Source organism: Jaculus jaculus, chromosome 1 (assembly GCF_020740685.1).
Source record: "Jaculus jaculus isolate mJacJac1 chromosome 1, mJacJac1.mat.Y.cur, whole genome shotgun sequence".
NCBI lineage: Eukaryota > Metazoa > Chordata > Mammalia > Rodentia > Dipodidae > Jaculus > Jaculus jaculus.
The window spans coordinates 247,128,768-247,144,494 of record NC_059102.1 but is presented as its reverse complement, the minus strand read 5'-3'; the positions used below and the strand labels follow the sequence as shown (position 1 = coordinate 247,144,494).

The window sequence follows — 15,727 nt, the reverse complement described above, 5'->3', positions numbered from 1 at the left end:
AACAAACAAAAAATATGCTTGCTTTTACCTGGAGATGGCTTGGTAAAGGTGCTTGCTTGCAGCACCTGCCAGCCTGGGTTTAATCTCTCAGTACCTAAGTAAAGACAGATGCAATAAATGGCTCTTGATTGGGTATTCATTTGCAGTGGCAAGAGATCTGGCACACGCACACACACCACACACAATCAATAAATAGATAATTTATTTTTTATTTTTTTAATCTTTTATTTTTTAGATAAATATTTTAGAAGGTAAAAATGTCAGGCATGATGCTGTTTTTGATCCCAGAACTTTGGGGGCAATGGTAGGAAGATTGCTGTGAGTTTGAGGCAAGCCTGGAACTAGAGTGAGTTCCAGGTCAGCCTGGGCTAGAGTGATACCCTACCTAGAAAAAACAAAACACAAAAACAACAAAAACCTATTTGTTTTGTGCTAACAAATTGAAAACCAGTCCTAAAAAACCTGTTACGTTCAAAGTTGATTCAAAACTGACTTCACTAACTCAGAAATAAACTGCTAAGTTTTTACACACTGAATGTTCAAAACAATTTTTTTTTTGATTCAAACCCAACATACTGGCCTTTTTAAAAAAATTGTTTTTGGTATTTTTATTTATTTATTTGCGAGTGACAGACAGAGAGGGAAAGAGGCAGAGAGAGAGAGAGAATGGGCATGCCAGGGCCTCCAGCCACTGCAAACGAACTCCAGACGCATGCGCCCCCTTGTACATCTGGCTAACGTGGGTCCTGGGGAATCGAGCCTTGAACCCAGGATCTTAGACTTCACAGGCAAGTGCTTAACCACTAAGCCATCTCTCCACCCTCCCCTTTTTTTTAACTTAATGCAAGAGAGCGAGAGCAAGACACAGATAGAGAAAGAGAATTGGCGTGCCAGGGCTTCCAGCCACTGAAATCAAACTCCAGACGCATAACCACCTTATGCACATGTGCAACCTTGCACACTTGTGTCACCTAGTGTGTCTGGCTTATGTGGGATCTAAAGAGCCGAACATGGGTCTTTAGGCTTCGCAGGCATGGGCCTTAACTGCTAAGCCATCTCTCCAGCTCCCAAAAATTTATTTATTTATTTATTTATTTATTTATTTATTTATTTATTTATTTATTTGAGAGAGAGAATGAATGGGCACACCAGGGCCTCCAGCCACTCCAAACGAACTCCAGATGTATGCGCCCCCTTGTGTTTACATGGGTACTGGGGAACTAAATGTGGGTCCTTAGGCTGCACAGGCAAGCGCTTTAACTGCTAAGCCATCTCCAGCCACCAAAATTGATTTTTGTTATTTTTCCAGGTAGAGTCTCAGGAAGCTGAGGCAGGAAAATTACTGTGAATTCCAGATCAATATTTTATTATTAATTTGCAATGAGAGAGAGAGAGAAGAGAGGATTGGAAGAGGAAGGAAGGGAGAGAGAAGATAGAAGCAGAGGTGAGGAAGAGAGAGAGAAAGGGAGGACAGAATGAGAAATCAGTGTGCCAGGCCTCTTAAAAGGGAACTCCAGATGCATGCACTTTTACTTTGTGCTTCTGGGTTCACTTGGTTATTGAAGAACTGAACCCACGAAGTCTTCGCAAGCCAGCGCTGAGCCATCTCTCCGCCGCACCCCGGCCCCAATGCGTTTATTAATAATAAATCAATCGGCTCTAGAAACCTCTGAAGAAACACGCTGGGTCTCCGACATGGCCCTTCAAGAGCTCATCCAAGATCCTAGAAACTTTCTGCTTCCCGCGGCCGCTTCCAGCGCGGCTCGCTCCCGCACCCCAGGGTCCCGCAGCTGCACCGCAAGCCGCAACCCTTCTCCGCCCGGAAGAACGCGACAGGCCGACCGCGCTCGGGCCCCGCCCACCGCCCCTCCCGCCCCGCCCCCGCGGCCCCGCCCGCGCCGCCCCGCCCCCGCGGCCCCGCCCCGCCCCGCGCCGCCCCGCCCGCGCCGCCCCGCGCCGCCCCGCCCCGCCCCGCCCCGCCCCGCGCGGCCACGGCCTGGGTTTGTTTTGGCGTCAGGCGCGCGCTGCAATGACGCCACGACGTTGACGCCGGAGGATGGCGGCGGCGGCCGTGGCCTCGGCTGGGAGACGGTGGGCTGAGCCGCCGAGACTCCGGAGAGCCCGCCGCCCGCGCGAGGTGAGGCCGCCCGACCGAGGGCTACGGCCCGACGGGCGGGAAGGGATAACGAGCCGCAGGCGGTTCTTGGCGCAGACCGGGGCCTGTCGCTGTGCGCCTCGGAGCTCTCGGCCCGTGTGCACCGGCGGGCCTACGGGGACTCGGGGAGCAGGCCGGGCCGTGGCTGCTCGGGGGTCCCCGGTGTCCGAAGCTGTCATGGCCGCGAAACCTGTTGCCAAGGTGGACTTGGCCAGTTGGTCCAGCCTTGCTGTGCAGCCGTGTGGCGTCCAGCGCGGGGCAGGTGGAGTGAACCTGGCTGCCCTCCTCCCTTGTGGCGTCCGGCGCCTGTTCCACAACCCTTCCTTTGCTGGTGCACAGCAGGCTCCAGCGGGGCCACTGATCGCGTCCTTGTACTGGCTGGACAATAAACAAGGCCAGAGTCCAGCCGAGTCGCTTATACAGCAGGCCTGTCACCCTTACAAGGGAAGCCTAACCCTGCTCAGTCCTCGATGAACCTGCCGCAGTGGTAGTTCTCACCTGAAAATCACGTTCAGACTGGCTCTTTAGTGACTGTTGGACAAAAGCCGTTTTTAGCTGGCAGCATTCCGGTCTCTTCATAATCTTATCTGACCCCACAGTCCACTCTTGGTCACTTCTGCACTCCTTTAGCATAGTTTATTGTGAGTTTTATCCGTGACTTTTAGACATTTCGTTATCTCATTCTTTCTTCCACTAGGTCTCCACCTACCAGTAAGGGAAACTTACATGTGTCCCTTGACACCCATCTGAGATATCTTTTTCTTGGAAAAGTATCCCTTGAGTCACATAGTAGTAGAGTTTGCTTAAGCTATTAGGATACTGATTTGTTTGTTTGTTTTTGAGGTAGGGTCTCTTCATCCCCTGCTGACCTGGAATTGACTATGTAGTCCCAGGGTGGCTTCAAACTCATGGTAATTCTCTTACCTCTGCCTTCCGAGTGCTAGCATTAAAGGCGTACACCACCACATCTGGCTAAAAGATACTGATTTTTAAAAATATTTTATTTAGCTGGGTTTAGTGGCACATGCCTTTAATCCCAGCACTCGGGAGGCAGAGGTAAGAGAATTACTGTGAGTTCTAGACCACCCTGAGACTATATAGAGAATTCCAGGTCAGCCTGGGCTAGAGTGAAACCCTACCTTGAAAAATCAAAAAGAAAAAAAAAATTATTTATTAGACAGAGAGAGGAAGAGGCATATAGGGAGAATGGGTGTGCCACAGTGAATTTTAGTCTAGTTTAGGCTATAGAATAAGGGAAAAAAAAAAAAGGAAAAACCAAAAGCCAAGTGACATTACTGTGCTTCCTGAACTGTTTTTTTTTTTTTTTTTTTTTTTTTTTTTTTTTTTTTGCTTTTTCGAGGTAGGGTCTCACTCTGGTCCAGGCTGACCTGGAACTAACTATGCAGTCTCAGGGTGGCCTCGAACTCATGGTGATCCTCCTACCTCTGCCTCCCAAGTGCTGGGATTAAAGGCGTGCACCACCACGCCCGGCTTTTCCTGAACTGTTTTGCCTCAGGAAATTATTGACCTTATAGACTTATTTTTTATTTGATTTTTTTTGAGGTAGGGTCTTGCTGTAGCCCAGGCTGACCTGGAATTCACTGTGTATTCTCAGGCTGGCCTTGAACTCATGGCAATCCTCCTACCTCTGCCTCCCAAATGCTGGGATTAAAGGCATGTGCTTCCATGCCCAGTTTAGCCTTTTTTTTTTTTTTTTTAGGTAGGGTCTTACTCTAGCCCAGGCTGACCTGGAATTCACTATGACGTCTCAGGGAGGCCTTGAACTCATGGCGATCCTCCTACCTCTGCCTTCCAAGTGCTGGGATTAAAGGCCTGCACCACCACACCTGGCTACTTTTTAAAAAAAAAATATTTATTTATGAGAGAGAGAGAGAGAATGATGCCTGTACCTTGTGCATCTGGCTTATATGAGTACTGAGGAATCAAACCTGGGTTCTTAGGCTTTGAAGGCAAGTGCCTTAACCACTAAGCCGTATCTCCAGCCCTTCTCCCCCATACTCCCTGAGGTAGGGCCTCATTCTAGTCCAGGCTGACTTGGAATTCACTGTGTAGTCTCAGGGTGGCCTCAAACTCATGGTGATCCTCCTACCTCTGCCTCCCAGGTACTGGAATTAAAGGCATGTGCCACTTTGCCCAGCTTGACCTTGTAGACTTCTGTTGTGGACTCATTGTTCATACCTTGGAGAGACTTTTGAAAGATTTGAATTTAATTTCTGGCTTTTATAGTATCTTTTCCTTCTGCATGTGTATGTGGTGTGTTTCAGTGTGTGTATGTGGTTCATGTGTTTATCCGTGTGCTTGTGGATGCCAGAAGTTGATGTTTGCTATCTTACTCAATTGTGGTACATGTTTTGTTGAGGCAGGGTTCCTCACTGAACCCAAAACTCACAGAATGGGCTAGATAAGCTAGTCAGCAAACCCCAGAGTCCCCACTTCCACCTCCCAGTGCTGGGATTGCAGGTACATACCTACATACCTGGCATTTTACATGAGTACTAGGGAGCCCAACTCTGCTTTATGCTTGAGGGCAAGCACTTTACATATGAGCCATGTCCCCAATCCCTTTCATAGGATATTTTGAGTCTTTGAGACCTAATTTTAATCTTAAAATACCAACAATCATACCTATTTCATTGGAATGCAGATGCATATGAAATTTTATTACAATTGAAATTTTATAAATGGAACCAACTATTATCATTAATGTCTTTTCTTCTCAAAAAGTCACTGCTGGGTATGCTAGGCAAATGCATGCTCTACTGCTGAGCTACATACCTAGCCCCAGAAAATTTCATCTTTTTTTTTTTTTCCCCTAACAGTGGGGATTGAACCTAAGGCAAGCTCTGTACCACTCAATTGTACCTCCAGGCCTCTTTTGTTTTTTCTTTTCTTTTTTTTGGTTTTTCGAGGTAGGGTCTCACTCTGGTCCAGGCTGACCTGTAATTAACTCTGTAGTCTTAGGGTGGCCTTGAACTCACAGTGATCCTCCTACCTCTGCCTCCCGAGTGCTGGGATTAAAGGCGTGCGCCACCACACCCGGCTTGTTTTTTCTTTTCAAAAAAAATTTTTTAAAAACAACTTCCATGATTATAAAAAAAAAAATCCCTCCTGGTAATACCCTCCCTCCTCCTACTTGACCCTTTGAAACTCCATTCTCCCCCTCTCAATCAGTCTCTTTATTTTGATGTCATGATCTTTTCCTTCTATTCTGATGGTCTTGTGTAGGTAGTGTCAAGCACTGGGAGGTCATGGATATCCATGCCATTTGTGTCTGGGGAGAGCACGTTGAAAGGAGTCCTACCCTTCCTTTGGCTCTTACATTCTTTCCGCCACCTCTTCCGCAGTAGACCCTGAGCCTTAGAAAGTGTGATAGAGATTGCAGTACTGAGTACTCTGGTCACTTCTTTCCAGCACTGTGATGCTTTCTGAGTCATTCCAAGGTCACTGCCATCTGAAAAGAAAAGATTCTCTACCAAAAGTGAGGGTATCATTAATATAAGGGTATGAACCTTAAGAGATGTGCTTACTGGGTGGTTTGATAAACATAGTATATACATTTAGCCAGATAGTAGCAGACGTTATACCCCTAGGGCTCATGACTACCCCTGTTTTAAGTTTTCAGTATCAGGAATGTCTTCCCTCCCATGGAGCGAGCTTCCAGTCCAATTAGAGGGCAGTTGGTTTCCACCATAGCAGATGCCAGTATTGCACCCATTGGCTCATTTGGCCTGGCTGGCCAAATAATAAGGCTTCCAGTGTCTACTGTTGAGTATCTTCACTGATGTTTTCTCTTTCTCCCATTGAACTGCATGCAGAATGGCTTCTTCCAGCTTTCTGTCAGCTGGTCTACATGGAGGAGGTTTTCAGCTCAATTCCAGCAGGATTTCTCAGTGGCCTTGCAGTCCAAAGTATGTGGAGTCTTCAGCAATAGGGTCTGACCATTTATTCCTGGTGGGAAACCAAGGGCCTCTTTTTTATGTTAAAAATGTATTTTTGGGCTGAAGAGATGGCTTAGCAGTTAAGATAATTGCCTGCAAAGCCTAAGGACTCATGTTTGACTCTCCAGGTTCCATGTAAGCCAGAGTCACAGTGATGCAAGCACGCAATGTCACACATGTATACAAGGGATGCACACGTCTCACTCATTAAAAAAAAAAAAAAAGCTGGGCTGGAGAGATGGCTTAGTAGTTAAGCGCCTGCCTGTGATGCCTAAGGACCCCGATTCGAGGCTAGATTCCCCAGGACCCACGTTAGCCAGATGCATAAGGGGGTGCACATGTCTAGAGTTCGTTTGCAGAGGCTGGAGGCCCTGGCATGCCCATTCTCTCTCTCTCTCTGCTTCTTTCTTTCTCTGTCACTTTCAAATAATGAAATAAAAATAAACCAAAAAAAAAAAAAAAAAGCCAATCTGTTGGGCTGGCCTCAAAAAAACAAAAATTAAAGGAATTTATTGCTGGGCATGGTGGCATACACCTTCAATCTCAACGCTTGGGAGACTGAGGTAGGAGGATTGCCATGAGTTCAGGGCCACCCTGAGACGACATAGTGAATTCCAGGTCAGGCTGGGCAAGAGTGAAACCCTTTTGGGAAAAAAAAAAAAAAAAGTGTGTGTGTGTATATATACTCGAGGGTCTCTTCCTCCTGCAAATGAATGCCCATCCAGCTTTATGTGGGTGGGCTGGGGAGTTGAATCCAGGCTGACAGGCATTACAAGCAAATTACATCTGAGCTATCTCATACCCAGCCCTACTTAAAAAAAAAAAATTATTTTATTTATTTATTTGACAGAGAAAGAGGGAGACAGATAGAGAATGAATGGGCGTGCCAGGGCCTCCAGCCACCGCAAATGAACTCCAGTCACATGCACCCCCTTGTGCATATGGCCAACGTGGTTACTGGGGAACTGAACCTGGGTCCTTTGGCTTTCCAGGCAAATGCCTTAACCACTAAGGCATCCCTCCAGACCTTCTTCCTTTTTATCTAGAAACAGAATCTTAATAAATTGCCCACACTTGTCTTAAACTTACTCTATAGGCAAGATGGACCTTTAACTTGGGATCTTACCTCAGCCTCCTGAGAAATGGGATTATGAGTCTGTGAAAGAAGACCTGGCTAGAAAAGTTTTTTGTCCACTCCCCTCCCCCCAGGTATAGTCCAGGCTGACCTCAAACTCATGCCTATCCTATTTCTGCCTCAGGTGTGCTGGAATTAAAGGCATGCACCACCACACCCAGCTAGAAAAGTTTGTTTTTTGGTTTATTTTCGAGGTAGGGTCTCACTCTAGCCTAGGCAGACCTGGAATTCACTATGTAGTCTCAGGGTGGGCTTGAACTGCGGTCCTCCTATCTCTGCCTCCCAAGTGCTGGGATTAAAGGCATGTTCCACCACCCCTGGAAAAGTTCAGTTTTTTTTATTTATTTTATTTGACAGCAACAGACACAGAGAGAAAGACAGATAGAGGGAGAGAGAGAATGGGCGCGCCAGGGCTTCCAGCCTCTGCAAACGAACTCCAGACGCGTGCGCCCCCTTGTGCATCTGGCTAACGTGGGACCTGGGGAACCGAGCCTCGAACCGGGGTCCTTAGGCTTCACAGGCAAGCGCTTAACCGCTAAGCCATCTCTCCAGCCCAGAGTTCAGTTTTTTTTAAGGCTGCATACATTTCATGTTGAGATGTGTATGTGTTGGAAGCTGCCTTGTGCTATGTGATTACCTCAAGGTCATTTCTAGTCATCAGAGAAGGTTCCAACAATACCATGCTTCTCATGAGGTAGATGCAATTTGGCCATTCCCCTGGAAGAGATTTGGAATGCTAACTCACCAGGGGGGTGGGGGGAGGTTGCTGAAGAAGCACATTGTCTAGGTCTAATTGTAGTTCTGTGCTTAAGTTGTAGAAATGAGCCAGAGAGAGTGCAGGCTTAAGGAAACTTGTTTGCCCTTGGCACTGCGCTGTATGAGCTATAGTCACGTATCAGATTTGCTTGGAACAGAACACACCTAGTGATCCTAGAAGATTCTAGTATATGTGGATATAAAAGAGTGCTATTTTTTTTTTTTGTTGTTGTTGTTGTTTGTGAGTGTGTGTCTCTGTTTTTTTTTGTTGTTATTTTGTTTTTTGTTTTTCAAGGTATGGTTACACTCTAGCCCAGGCTGACCTGGAATTCACTGTATAGTCTCAGGATGACCACAAACTCACAGTGATCTGCCTACCTCTGCCTCCCAAGTGCTGGAATTAAAGGCCTGTGCCACCATGCCCAGCTTGATGCTGGGGTTTTTTGTCAGTCACAAGGTCATAGTTTAATGAGCAAGATTTGGGGATCTCACTGACCTGGAATTCACTCTATAGTCTAAGGATGGCCTTGAACTCAAAGCAATCTTCCTATCTCGGCCTCCCAAGTACTGGGATTAAAGTTAAAGGCATGGTAGCATTCTTTTTATTTTTTTACTTTTTTTTTTTTTGAGGTAGGGTCTCACTCTAGTGAGTTACAGGTCAGTATGGGCTAGAGTGAGACCCTACCTCAAAAAAACAAAACCTCCACAAAATTCATAAAAAGCCAGGCATGGAGGCGCATGTCTTTAATGCTAGCACTCAGGAGGCAGAGATCAGAGGATTGCCATAAGTTCAAGGCCACCCTGAGACTACATAGTGAATTCTAGGTCATCCTGAGTTAGAGTGAGACCCTACCTCAAAAAAGAAAAATCATTTATTTGAGAGAGAGAGAGAGAAGAGTCAAATAGAGAATGGGTGTGGGTGTATCAGGGCCTCTAGAACTCCAGATGCATGTGTCACCTTGTATATCTGGCTTTATGTGGGTACTGGGGAATTGAACCTGGGTCCTTTGACTTTGCAGGCAAATGCTGTAACCACTAAGCTATCTCTCCAGCCCTAATAAGTGAGGTTTATTTTATTTTATTTTATTTATTTATTTATTTATTTTGGTTTTTCGAGGTAGGGTCTCACTCTGGTCCAGGCTGACCTGGAATTAACTCTGTAGTCTCAGGGTGGCCTTGAACTCGTGGCGATCCTCCTACCTCTGTCTCTGGAGTGCTGGAATTAAAAGTGTGTGCCACAACACCTGGCTCTACCTTAAAAAAAAAATGAGGAAGGTGCACAAGACCATCATAAGAGGAAGAAAAGAGCATGACATCAAAATAAAAGAGAGACTGATTGAGAGGGAGAGAAGATATGATGGAGAATGGAGTTTCAAAGGCTAAGTGGGGGGACGGAGGGTATTATCATGGGATTTTTTTTTTTTATAATCATGGAAGTTGTTAATAAAAATTTGAAAAAAAAATTTAAAAAATGAGGAAGGGAAAATGAAGAAATGTAGGGTGGTGGGGCTGGGGAGCTGGCTTACTGGGTAAGAGTGCTTGCTGTGCAAACATGAGGATCTGAGTTTAATCCCCAGTACCCATTTAAAAGCCAGGCTTGACTGCACATGTCTGTAAATCCCAGCACTGACCAAGGCCTTCGAAGACAGAAGGATTTCTGGGGCTCACTGGTCAGCCAGTTTAACCACAGAAAATGGTGAGCTCTAGGTTCAGTAAGGACTATGTCTCAAAGAAAGAAAGAAAGTGAAAGAGTGATAGAGGAGAGCACTGAACATCGTCTGTGTGTGCATGGGACATACTCATCTGCACACAAGCATGCATCACACCACACTCCCTAAAGTAATAATGATGATTTAGAGTAGATAGGTGTGTAGTGTGGCAAGTCATCATAGTAAAGCAGGTTTCTGAAGCTAGAGCTCTTGAAAAAAGTGTGTTGATTAGCGCTTCATCTGTGTAAGGAAAGAATTGAGGCCTTGAGAAGTCTAGTTCTGTGAGGCTGTAGATACTTCTAGAGTCTTTCCTGTGTCCTTGTCCTTGATTGGAGACCTGGAGACTTGGGTCCATGTGTGAGCACCACTATCTAAGTGGCTGTGGACAAGCTTCCTTACCTTTCAGCCTGTGGCCTCTGCAGTGTTGGTAAGGATATGTAGTATTGCCCAGTGCTCACTGTCACTCCCTGTCCAGCATGCTTGTGCTTTCTCGTTTATCCGGCCCCCTCCAGCACCCTTGCACTACCCACCCTGGTCACTGTGCTGGGTGCATACACAAGAAAGCTGGGAGCAAAGAAAAAGTTCTGCCCTCCTTCCTGGGAGTTTTGCCAGCTGACAGCCTTGTCCCTGCATCTGCATTTCTCTCCAGTGATGTGGAAGAGAAGTTAGTACATGTGATCACCTGGAGGTATTGCTTGTGTCCCTTAGTCCTCAAAGGCAGCACCTTTTCTCCTCCATGTTGCGTCTATATTTGAGACAGTGGCGTGCTACCAGGAGTCTGCCTCTGAGGTGTTTCTAATTAGAATAAATGTGATCCTTTACTGCTGACTTTAGATCTCTGTGCAGGCTTTGTTTAAGGTGAAAAGTCAGGCCTTTTCCTTTGTAAACTTTGTTTTTCTCATTAAGATCAGACTAGGTATGCACATTTAATCAAAAAGTATGTTACTAGAGATAGCTTTATTTATTATTATTATTATTATTATTTTTAATTTTATTTATTTATTTGAGAGAGACAGACACAGAGAGAAAGACAGGTAGAGGGAAAGAGAGAGAATGGGCGCGCCAGGGCTTCCAGCCTCTGCAAACGAACTCCAGACGCGTGCGCCCCCTTGTGCATCTGGCTAACGTGGGACCTGGGGAACTGAGCCTTGAACCTGGGTCCTTAGGCTTCACAGCCAAGCGCTTAACCGCTAAGCCATCTCTCCAGCCCTTTTTTTTTTTTTTTTTTTTTTTTTTTTTTTGAGGTAGCATCTCACTCCAGCCCTAGCTGACCTGATTTCACTATGTAGTCTTGAGGCTGGCCTAGAACTCATGGTGATCCTTCTATCTCTGCCTCCCAAGTGCTGGGATTAAAGGTGTGTGCCACCATGCTTGGCTTTAAGACAGCTTTTTCTAAATATCTTATTGTTATTTATTTAGAGAGAGAAAAGAGGGAGAGAGAGAATGGGTGTGCCAGGGCCTCCAGCCACTGTAAACAAACTCCAGAAGCATGCATCTCCTTGTGCATCTGTCTAATGTGGGTCCTGGGAAATTGAACCTGGGTCCTTTGGCTTTGCAGGCAAATGCCTTACTTGCTAAGCCATCCCTCTAGCCCTCTTTTTTTTTTTTTTTTTTTTTTTTTACATAGGGTCTCACTGTAGCTCAGGCTGACCTGACCTGGAATTTGCTATGTAGTCTCAGGGTGGCCTTGAACTCAGGTGATCCTCCTACCTCTGCCTCCTGAGTGCTGGGATTAAAGGCATACACCACTATGCCTAATTGCATGATTCTACTTTCTTTTTTTTTTTTTTTTTTGGTTGTTGTTCCATTTTTTATTTATCTATTTGAGAGAGACAGACACAGAGAGAAAGGCAGAGAGAGAAAATGGGCGCACCAAGGCCTCCAGCCACTGCAAACGCAGTCCAGATGGGTGCGCCCCTTGTGCATCTGGCTAACATGGGTCCTGGGGAATTGAGCCTCGAACCAAGGTCCTTAGGCTTCATAGGCAAGCGCTTAACTGCTAAGCCGTCTCTCCAGCCCTGATTCTACTTTCTAAATGCCTTTGTTTAAACATTTTATTCTAGGTGTGAGGATTGAGTGTGAGTCTCTGTGGGTCCTCTTGGGCATTTGGTAACAATCGCATCAAATCCTGATGAATTCATGTTTGTAGATGACTTGGTCCCTTTCATATGAGCAAAAATAAACTTCATCTTTTTAAGAATCATATTGATGGGCTGGAGGGATGGCTTAGCAGTTAAGGCATTTGCCTGCAAAGCCAAAGGACCCAGATTTGATTCCCCAGGACCCCCGTTAGCCATATGCACAAGGGGTCACATGTGTCTAGGGTTCATCTGCAGTGGCTGGAGGCCCTGGTACACCCATTCTTTCTCTGTGTCAAATAAATAAAAATGAAATATTTTTAAAAGAATCATATTGATATGCTGATTAAAATCTGAATTTGGGGCTGGAGAGATGGCTTAGTGGTTAAGGTGCTTGCCTATAAAGCCAAAGACCCAAGTTTGATTTCTCAGGACCCATGTAAGCCAGATGCACAAGGTGGCACATGTATTTGGAGTTTGCTTGCACTAGCTGAAGGCTCTGGCATGCCCATTAAAAAAACAAAACAAAAAAACCCTAAAAACTAAAAAAGGCCAGGCATGGTGGTGCACACCTTTAATCCCAGCACTTGGGAGGCAGAGATAGGAGGATTGCTGTGAGTTCAAGGCCACCCTAAAATTACGTAGTGAATTCCAGGTCAGCCTGGGCTAGAGTGAGGCCCTACCTTGAACTCGAAAAACCAAAACCCAAAACAAAACAAAACAAAATCTTGGGCTGGAGAGATGGCTCAGCAGTTAAGACTCTTGTTTGGGAAGGCAAAGGACCCAGGTTCAATTCACCAGTACCCACATAAGCCATATGCACAAAGGTGGCACACATGTCTGGAGTTTGTTTGAAGTGGCTAGAGGCCCTGGTATGCCCATTCTTTCTCTATCTGCCTCTTTCTCTCTCTTTCAAATAAATAAAATACAAAAAAAAAAAACTGAACTTAGCCTGGTGTGGTAGCTCACACCTTTAATTCCAGCACTCACGAGGCAGAAGTAAGAAGATTACCACAAGACCGTTATGAGACTACATAATGAATTCCAGGTCATCCTGGGGTAGGGCGAGACCCTACCTTGAAAAATTGAGAAAAAAAAAAAAAAGGAGTAATGGGGGGAGGGAGGGTATTACCATGGGATATTTTTTATAATCATGGAAAATGTTAATAAAAATTGAGAAAAAAATAGTAATTAACATTCACAATAAAAAATAAGGAGTAAGACGTGAAGATTATATAAATTTTACTCCTTTATCCACACATCTGGTAGGTGTTCAGTAAATGTTTGGCCTGAACTGGTTATTTACAGTCAATTCTGTGTATCAGTATTTTTTTTTCTTTCATGTTTTTTTAAAAAAAAATTTTTTTATTTACTTATTTGAGAGCGACAGACACAGAGAGAGACAGATAGAGGGAGAGAGAGAGAATGGGCGCGCCAGGGCTTCCAGCCTCTGCAAACAAACTCCAGACACGTGCGCCCCCTTGTGCATCTGGCTAACGTGGGACCTGGGGAACCGAGCCTCGAACCAGGGTCCTTAGGCTTCACAGGCAAGCGCTTAACCGCTAAGACATCTCTTCAGTCCTGTATATCAGTATTAATAGGAAATTTACAGCTATCTTTGACCCATAGGCCCTTAGACAGATTTAGAAAGGGCAGTCTAGGTAGAAAAATAGTAACCTGTGAAAACTAGTGACATCAGTACTTCTCCTTGTCTAAGGCTACACCAGCACCTACCAGTAACTAATGGTGAAATGTCACTGTGACGGAGGGCTCTCAGATCCTCATCTCATTGCAGGGAAGCAGGGTATCCTGGTATACAGCCAACATCATATTTGAATGCAAGTTCTGGTGTTCTGTCTGAGCTCAAGACAACCAGAGTTTGAGGCCAGATACTTGATAAAGTCCACACTAATGTTTTTTAAATTTTTGTTTATTATTTGAGAGCAACAGACAAAGAGAGAAAGAGAGAATGAGAATTGAGCACACCAGGGCCCCCAGCCACTGCAAACACACACCAGATGCATGTGCCACCTGGTGCATCTGGCTTACTTGGGCACTAGGGAATCAAGCCTCAAACTGGGGTCCTTAGCTTCACAAGCAAGCACTCAACCACTAAGCCATCTCTCCAGCCCTAGACTAATTTTGTAGCTACCTATTGACCTATTAGTCCCATGTTCACTGGGATAGATTCCAGCCATGTGGGGGGGGGGGGACAAGTGTGAGACCTTGGAACAGGATATTCAACTGCCAGAAAGAAGATTGGGTATGAGCAAAGGAGTAGAAGCCCTTTAGAAAAGAGTGGGACAAGGACAGAAACTCAGTTTTGGTAGTTTGTTGTAGGAGGGACTGAGTCCTATAGGAGGCCTTCCAGGGCTGGGAAGCTCTCCATGGAAACTTTGGAGAAACAGCTGTCTGAGCCGTTGTGGATGATGATGCTGGAGGAGGCCTTTAACACTCCAGGACTGTGTTTCAGAAAAGATGAGTCAGACTAACAAGACAAGTGATTTTAACATCTAAGAAACATGGAGCCGGGCGTGGTGGCACATGTCTTTAATCCCAGCACTTAGGAGGCAGAGGTAGGAGGATCACTGTGAGTTTGAGGCCACCCTGAGACCACATAGTGAATTCCAGGTCAGGTCAGCCTGAGCTAGAGTGAGACCCTACCTTGAAAAACCAAAAAAAAAAAAAAAAAGGAACTTTGGGCCTAGTGGTTAAGGTTCTTGCCTACAAAGCCAAAGAACCCAGGTTCGATTCCCCAGGACCTATGTCAGGCAGCTGCACAAGATGGCACATGGTCCTAGAGTTCATTTGCAGTGGTTGGAGGCTCTGGCGTGCCCCTATTCTCCCTCCTCCTCTTCTCCCTCTCCCTCTCCCTCTCTCTCTATATATATACACACACATACATATATCTGCCTCTTTAAAATATTTTTAAAAATTTAAGCCGGGCGTGGTGGCGCACGCCTTTAATCCCAGCACTCGGGAGGCAGAGGTAGGAGGATTGCCATGAGTTCAAGGCCACCCTGAGATGACAGAGTTAATTCCAGGTCAGCCTGGACCAGAGTGAGACCCTACCTCAAAAAACAAAAAAAAACAAAAAAAAAAAAAAATATATATATATATATATATATATATATATATATATATATACATTTTTTAAATTTAAAAAAGATGTCTGGAACTTAGGTCTAGAGAGATAGCTTAGCAGTTAAGGCGTTTACTTATAAAGCCAAGAACCCAGGTTCAGGGTGAGGTATTCTGTACACTCAGTTCAACTCCCCAGTACCCAAGTAATCCAGATGCATAAAGTGGCACATATGTCTGCAATTTGTTTGCAGTGGATAGAGACCCTAGCAAGCCCATTCTTTCTTTCTTGTTCTCTCTCAAATAAATAAAAATAATTTTACAAAGAGAAGTATGGGACTTAAAGTAGGAGAAGGGGCCAGGCAGATAGAAGGTGAGTGCTCTGACAGCTGACCCTGGTGCATATTACCTGCTCCCCTTAGACCTGAAGAGCAGTATGAGACTGAGACCCTGGGAGATGTACATCAAGACCTATCCTATTTTCTTGGACTCAGCAGCAGTCCTCCTACCTTAGCCTGATTACTGGGACTAAAGGTGGACACCACCATGTCTGATATATTTTTTTTTTTTCGAGGTAGGGTCTCACTCTGGCTCAGGCTGACCTGAAATTCACTATGTAGCCTCAGGGTGGCCTCGAACTCACGGCGATCCTCCTACCTCTGCCTCCCTAGTGCTGGGATTAAAAGGCGTGCACCACCACGCCCGGCTTCCATGTCTGATTTTTTTGTGGGGGTGTTTTTTTTATTTTTATTTTTTTGAGACAGATTCTCACTCTGTAGCTACCTTGGGATTCACCATGTACCTTATAGCCCTTGTTGGCCTTGGACAATTGGCAATTCTCCTGCCTTAGCTCT

General features: G+C 45.4%; 1 protein-coding gene across 1 annotated transcript in view; it reads left to right on the top strand.

Moving 5' to 3' along the window:
- Positions 1 to 2,042: 2,042 nt before the first annotated feature.
- The window catches only part of Pskh1 (protein serine kinase H1), a 44,281-nt gene continuing 30,596 nt past the window's right edge, over positions 2,043 to 15,727 (top strand). Inside the window, exon 1 of the mRNA XM_045141487.1 lies at positions 2,043 to 2,137. The gene's annotated coding sequence lies outside the window, so the exon portion shown is untranslated. The remainder of the gene's footprint in view (positions 2,138 to 15,727) is intronic.